Source organism: Cryptotermes secundus, unplaced genomic scaffold (genome assembly GCF_002891405.2).
Source record: "Cryptotermes secundus unplaced genomic scaffold, Csec_1.0 scaffold3218, whole genome shotgun sequence".
Lineage (NCBI taxonomy): Eukaryota > Metazoa > Arthropoda > Insecta > Blattodea > Kalotermitidae > Cryptotermes > Cryptotermes secundus.
Window position 1 is genome coordinate 23,352 of NW_019723363.1, and position 7,156 is coordinate 30,507.

Genomic DNA, 7,156 nt, shown 5'->3' on the forward strand with positions numbered 1-7,156 from the left:
GAAGTTTTACTTATTAGTGTTACTGTCTCATCACCAAAATGCAGGGCAAAATCATGACATAAAGATAAGAAACAGATGTTTTAGAAATGTGGCACAGTTCAGATATTTGAGAACGATAACAGATCAAAACCTGATTCAGGAGGAAATTAAGTGGCGATTGAACTCGGGTAATGCTTGCTTCCATTCAGTCCAGAACCTTTTGTCTTCTTGTCTGTTGTCCAAAAACATAAAAGTTGGAATATACAAAACTATAATTTTTGCCTGTGGTTCTGTATGGGTGTGAAACTTGGTCTCTGACATTAAGGGAGGAACATAGACTGAGGGTGTTTGAGAACAGGGTGTTGAGGAGAATATTTGGACCAAAGAGAGATGAAGTGACAGGAGGTTGGAGAAAACTGCATAATGAGGAGCTTCATAACTTGTACTCTTCTCCAAGTATAATTAGAATGATCAAGTGAAGGAGGATGAGGTGAGCAGGTCATGTAGCATGAATGGGGAGATGAGGAATGCGTATAGGATATTGGTGGGAAAGCCAGAAGGAAAGAGACCACAGGGAAGAGTTGAGTGGACAATATTAGAATGGATCTTAGAGAGATGGGATGGGATGGTATGTATTGGATAGATCTGGCTCAGGATAGGGACCAGTGGAGGGCTCTTTCGAACACGGCGATGAACCTTCGGGTTCCATAAAATGCTGGGAAATTCTTGTATAGCTGCAGAATTGGCGGCTCCTCCAGAAGGGCTCAGCTCCATGAGTGAGTGAGTGAGTGAGTGAGTAAGTAAGTAAGTAAGTAAGTGTCTACGTATTTTATTCATCTAATTTGTTATTATGGGTATAACCCTTCATGCATTGCATTATTTTGGCCATATTATTGTGTTCAGCCTTGATCTTATGAACATAAATATAGAAAAATCAAATTTTTAAGGTTCATTATATTCATTCAGTTATTTTATTATGTAGGCCATATTACTGTGTTCAGCATTGAACTTGCGAACATTTACATATTTAAGATTTTCAGTGTTCATTATATTGCTTCAGATATTTTATTATGCTGGCCATATTATTGTGTTCAACACTGAACTTATGAACATTTACATATTTAAGATTTTCAAGGTTCATTATATTGCTTCAGATACTTTATTATGCTGGCCATATTATTGTGTTCAACACTGAACTTGTGAACATTTACATATTTAAGATTTTCAAGGTTTATTATATTGCTTCAGATACTTTATTATGCTGGCAAGCCTCCCGTGACCAGACATCGTCCAACAACCATGCTCGGCGACCAGGCAACTTCCAGCAACTGTTGCAATGCGACCAGGCAAATTCCGACAACTGCTGCACTACTTCACCGGCCAGACAGACCAGCCGAATGGCCGTACGACTCCGCCTACTACGGAGGTGCAAGAATCTGCCGGCACACTCACGGTGGAACGAACAGTGAGGGCGAATCAGTGAGAATAGGCAAATAGCAAGCGCGTGTGGTGAACATTAATAACGACCACACTTTGGTGACCCTGACTCAGCATGGACGCCGCAGACAGCTCGCAAGCAGCAGTATCCAGAGGTTCTGTGGCATCCAGCTCTCACATACAACCGCCCACCACCCATCAGTTAACAGACTCATGGAATGCTTCCACCGGACACTGAAGGCAGCCATCATGTGCCACGTGGACTAACAGTGGACTGAGGAGCTACCCCTGGTTCTCCTAGGAATCCATACAGCATTCAAGGGGGACCTGCAAGCGTCGGTAGCTGAGCTCGTGTACGGCGAGCCCTCAAGCATCCCAGGCAAGCTACTCACTCCAGTTACTCACCCCGCGGATCCAGCGCACCTCACCACAGCTCCGCCAGCATATGGCCCGCCTCCAGCCAGTCCAAGCAGAATGCCACACCTCCCCAGCTACTTTCGTGCACAGTTCCCTACAAGGACTACACGCTCCGCGCTCCACATCCATTTCCCCGCTCGCTTGAACTTCTGAGCATCAATTCTCGCGAGGGGAGGAGTGATGTGGGAACATCCCACATACTATCACACTATTTCACCGATCAACGGACAACACTCACTCCTAAGTCAATATCACATTCAAAGTCAAAGTCAAAGTCAAAGTCATGTTGCAACTGACGGTCAGTCAGTCTGTCTGTCTTGGTGTCGAGCCTCAGCTGGGGCTCATGGCCAGATGTTGTCTTCTTTGTGAAAGTTGCTGTCCTGTCGATTTGGGGTGCCCTCTCTGACGAGAGGTTAGGTCCGTCATTTGTCAGTCTTAGTCAGTCCATTGTCAGTATTGACATATATTTACAATTTAATTCTGGTCTTAATTACTATTTCTATGTACAATATATACAACGCCTCTGTCAATCCAGGCATTGTACAGCAGAGTATGCCCTATTTCTAGTATAATTTGCTACCACGGCAGTCTAGACACTTTAACAGTTGTATACCTGACCGCCGCCAAGTTTAAGCCTCTTATACTTCCTGTCTTGGGCTTCACCTTGACCAATAATGCAAACATTCTCATTTTCATGATTTTGTATGACTTCTGCTTGTTGCCTGCATAATTTTGTTATGTAATCATATACTACGGGATTTTGAATGCCATGTGCAAATCGCGGACCGGTGTGCGCCTTGGAAAATTGCCAATCGTGCGGAGAACCTTATTTTGCAGGCGCTGCAATTTCACTAAATGAGTGTCTGCCGCAAACTAACAGGCGGGACTAGCATAAGTCATTACAGATCTAATAAGAGCTTTATGGAGGGTCAATTTAATGTTAGCACTCATTCGCTCACTTTTGAATAGGGAATATACTCTAATGAATGTTCTGAAGGCCTTGGCTTCGATCATTTCTGTGTGTAATCTCCATGTAACTCTCTTATTGAAGATTACACCTAGATATTTTGCACTATTTACAAATGGAATATTTCGTCCATTAAGAGTAAGACAAGACTCAGGCAGTCAATACCTACGAGAGAAGTAGACCCCCTCAGTCTTATCTTCATTAATTTTAATATTCCAGCACTCACATCAGCTCTCCATTGAGCTGAGACCACGCTGGAGTTTTCTAACAATAAAACCCTCCTTGCGATCTGTTGCATATAGACAGGTGTCGTCTGCAAAGAGGGCCAGGTGAACACCCTGTGTATGGGGGGCATCATTTATGTACAAGTTGAAAAGAGTAGGGGAAAGGACAGAACCTTGTAGCACCCCTGCTTGCATTTTCCTTGGCGATGACATTTCGCCTTCAACCAAGACCCTGAATGTACGATGAGAAAGAAAGGACCCAATAAGCTTGGTCAAACAGTTAAGAGAATTACAATTTTGATGACTTGTACAGCAAGCCTGAGTGCCACGTGGTATCAAAGGCTTTTTCGATGTCCAAGAACACTGCAGTCGTAGACATTTTATTGTTGAAATTAAGGGTCACATGGTCCGCCAGCCTCATTCATTGCAATGTCGTGCTGTGATGTGCATGAAAACCAAACTGGCTGGTGTTGAAGAGGCCTCTTTCTTCAATATGTTTATGTAGTAATTTCAAAATTACTTCTTCGAATATTTCTCCTGTCGTGGACACGTGGCTGATCGGACGTAAATTTTGCGGGAATTTCGGATCTTTACCGAGTTTAGGTAAAGTTATTACTTTTGCTTCCTTCCAAGTATTTGGAAAATGAGAGAGCTGAAGACAATGATTAAATAACTGAGTTAGGTGAACCAGTGGTCGCCTTGGAAGGTGCCAGAGGCATTCATTTGGGATGCCGTCAATTCCACACGTCTTTTAATTTCAGGGATTTTATGAATTTCTTAACGTCACATGGTCTGCTCTTTTGAGGCGGGTTTTCGTCCATGGTTTCCAGCAGAGCTTGAACTCTAGCTTCCACCCATTGTTCGTGGTTTTCATTGCACAGACCATGTGGCATGAACTGAATTTCCAAACAGTTGGCAATTTCGTTGGCTTTTTAGAAGGAAGAAATTTAAGGCCAGAAGAACCATGAATAGCAGTTGGTGCCCTTGTTCCATCCCTCTTTAGGAGGGATTTCGCAATTGACCATATACCCTGAGGAGTGACTTCAGCGTTACCTATTTGTGTTTCCCACCGTTCAAGTGCCTTTTTTCGTGTCATTTGCCTGATTGATTTTGTGACCCAATTTAGTGCCCTCTTACATGCTGGATCCCTGGTTTCTTGCCACAATTTTCGTAGCCCATGCTTATGTTTTAACAGGCGACCTAGACCAGGAGATCGGTGTTTATGTCCGAAAGTGTAACTTTTCTGGTGGACAACCTATATGCTGAAGCAATAGAGGCTGCAAAGTTGCGCGCCGCTTTATCGGCTTCTACCCCAGGCTTAGTTTCAATATTAGGTGATATTAACTCAGAGGTGAGGCTTTGAAACTGCTCCCAGTCTGAATTTTTCGATACGTTCCAAAAGGTTCCTAATTTTAACATGATCCAGTATGTGGAATACTATCGATAGGTAATCTTAATCCAAAATATCAGAGATGATGACGTCTGACATTCTGATATTTTGGTGGATGACAATACCAGCACGTCATTATTTCCCGTAGGGGAATAATGAGTGGGGCACTGTGGTGCTGAGATTTCGAAATCACTCTTATCAAATAGATCGACGATTTTCAAGCCTGAGGGATTTGAAACTCTGCTATTCCAAAATGGGTTCTTAGCATTCAAATCACCTGCCAAAATAGACTTACGTCTGAAGCTTAAGAGCTCAGTGATGTCAGTATAACCCCCGGCTTTGCCTGGAGATTTATAAACAGCTGCAAGCAGTACTTCACTATTTCCAATTGGTATGCAGACCCCTGTCGCTTCTACTGAACCAAGGGATGGTAGGTCTACATGGTTATGGGGAATGCCTTTTCTTACTGCAATGGCAGTTCCGCCTTTTCTGCCCGAGTGGCAGTCAATTCTATAAAAGTGGTAATTTGGAATAAAGAACCTCATGAGGTTTCAGATGTGTCTGAAAACGGGGCCATATCTTCGTGTAGGTCTTGCAGCTGTTAACTGAGCTCATAGTGCTGCCTCCCAATGCCATTCGCATTAAATGCTATGACTTTGAGGGGCCTATGAACTCTAGTGGCCATTTGTTACATTAGGTTTAGAACAATTTTAGTAATGGCCATTATTTTTTCCTCCTCAGACGCTGCACCACTGACCTCTGTCATAATCTGCTGTACTACAGTCACTACTCAACATATTGTAAGAGATGGACTGTTTACATGAGTAGCCTGAGCTGACTGACCTGTTTTTTGTTCCTGTACAAGGACTGGGACGCTCGGTTTCATGGCTTCTGGTGGAACTGCCACTAGAACTTGGCGAGTCTGAGGTCGCTGCTCCTGCGATATGCTGCCTCGGAGTGCCGCCGCGAAGGAGACACCTGGGGTAACGATATTTGAGGAGAACACTCTTCCCATTGTGTTTTTGGGTGCCCTCTGTGAGTTCTACCTCTGCAGCTCCTCCTTCGCGTGTCTGCAGCCCCGATAGTTGGCGGGATGGGGCTTCTCTCCCTCCTTCAACTGGATATTGCAGCAAGCTAGAGTAGAGGCAGCGTTCTCTGTTTCTGGACACTTTTTGTGCAGGTGGTCACCCCCGCACCACATGCAACAAGGTGGTTGTTTGCAATTGGCTCAGACGTGGCCAAACTGTTGGCAGTTGTGACACTGCGTAAGGTCACTCTGTGCTCTATATGCCTCAACCCAGATGGAAATGTGGCAAAGGCTTTGTAGATGGAAAATTTCTTGTGATTTTGCCGTCCGGGGTAGGGTGATAAGGAAGAGTGGAAGGTTTCTTGATATCCTTTCTTCTGAAGGCGTCCCGCGGATGGTTGTCATCTGTTTGACACTAACCACATCAAATCCCAGGGTCACCAGTCCATCAGATATATCCTCTGCAGGGGTATTGTGAGGGAGGTGACGGATTACAGCCTTTATGGGTTTTAGGGACTTCAGAAAGAAGGTATAGTAGGAAAGTTTATTGTTTGATAGATGGGACTTGACGGCTTCGAAATCTGCCATGCTTTAGGTGAAGATTCTGGTCCCATTTCTGGTACTGCGGAACTCAAAGTCGCCTTTGACCACATTTTTCAGTTGCTTTTGCAACTGAATTAGGTTAACTGCGGACGTTAGAATTATTGGGGGGGCCTGCCTGCTTTACCTGAGGTTTCCTCCTCCAGTGTAGTGGTTCCGGCACTAGCAGTGTCGGTGTCCATTGATGTCACCCTGAGAGGTGCAGAGTAGTTGCAGGTGGGAACCTCTTTTGTCGGGGTGTTTCCTGCGGCAGCCGCTGCCTTCTTTGAAGTCAGGGCAGACTCTGCTGTGTTTTGCTGTTTCCACCTTCGGACTTCTTTTAAGTCTTCTTCTTGGGAGGGCTTTGTAGGAATTTTGTTGTCTCTGAGGTTCTGGCCTTCACTAGGGACTTCAGATCGTTCAGTGTAACTGTATAGGTCCCAAACAGAGCACTGAACAATATCTTGCCCGTGAGAGCCTTGCAATAGCTGTCTCTGTTTTTGTCAGCAGCATTGACTATTGCCGCCCACTCGGCACTTTCCCCAATTTTAGCGGATGTGAAGCTGGCCACAACCTCAATATCACAAATGATTTTAAACAGCTTCCTGTAGTGCTGATCTGCTTTGGGATACTGTTTAACCATCTCCTTGTATTCTGCTTGTAGTGAGGCTCGTCTTTCTGTCCAGAATGCATGGTACCAAGGCACCCGCCATGTCTGGCACAGCACGAACCCAAGCCTCGTGCAAAAACTAAGAATTTTACTACCAAGGACTGCGGAATTTCAGAAACTGATCAGAAAGAGCACGCAACAACTACCAGCAATAACTCCTTGATCGATCTTCTATGATGAGAAAAATTTTTCCAAACTTCTCGCAATGCAAACCAAGCACACATCTAAAACCAACACGCTGCTCAAACTTTAAAACCAACTTTACACTGATTGAACACCACCAATCTTGTTCTAACCAATAAACTTCACCAACACACTACAGCACACCAACCAGTTGTCGAACAGACAATCTGATTTGTACGAGCCATACTACAACAGCAAGACTTTGCAATGAATCTCAAAATCTGACTCCTCCTCTGAATAATCCAACACGTAGCTGTTCTTCTGACTTGACAAAGACCAATGA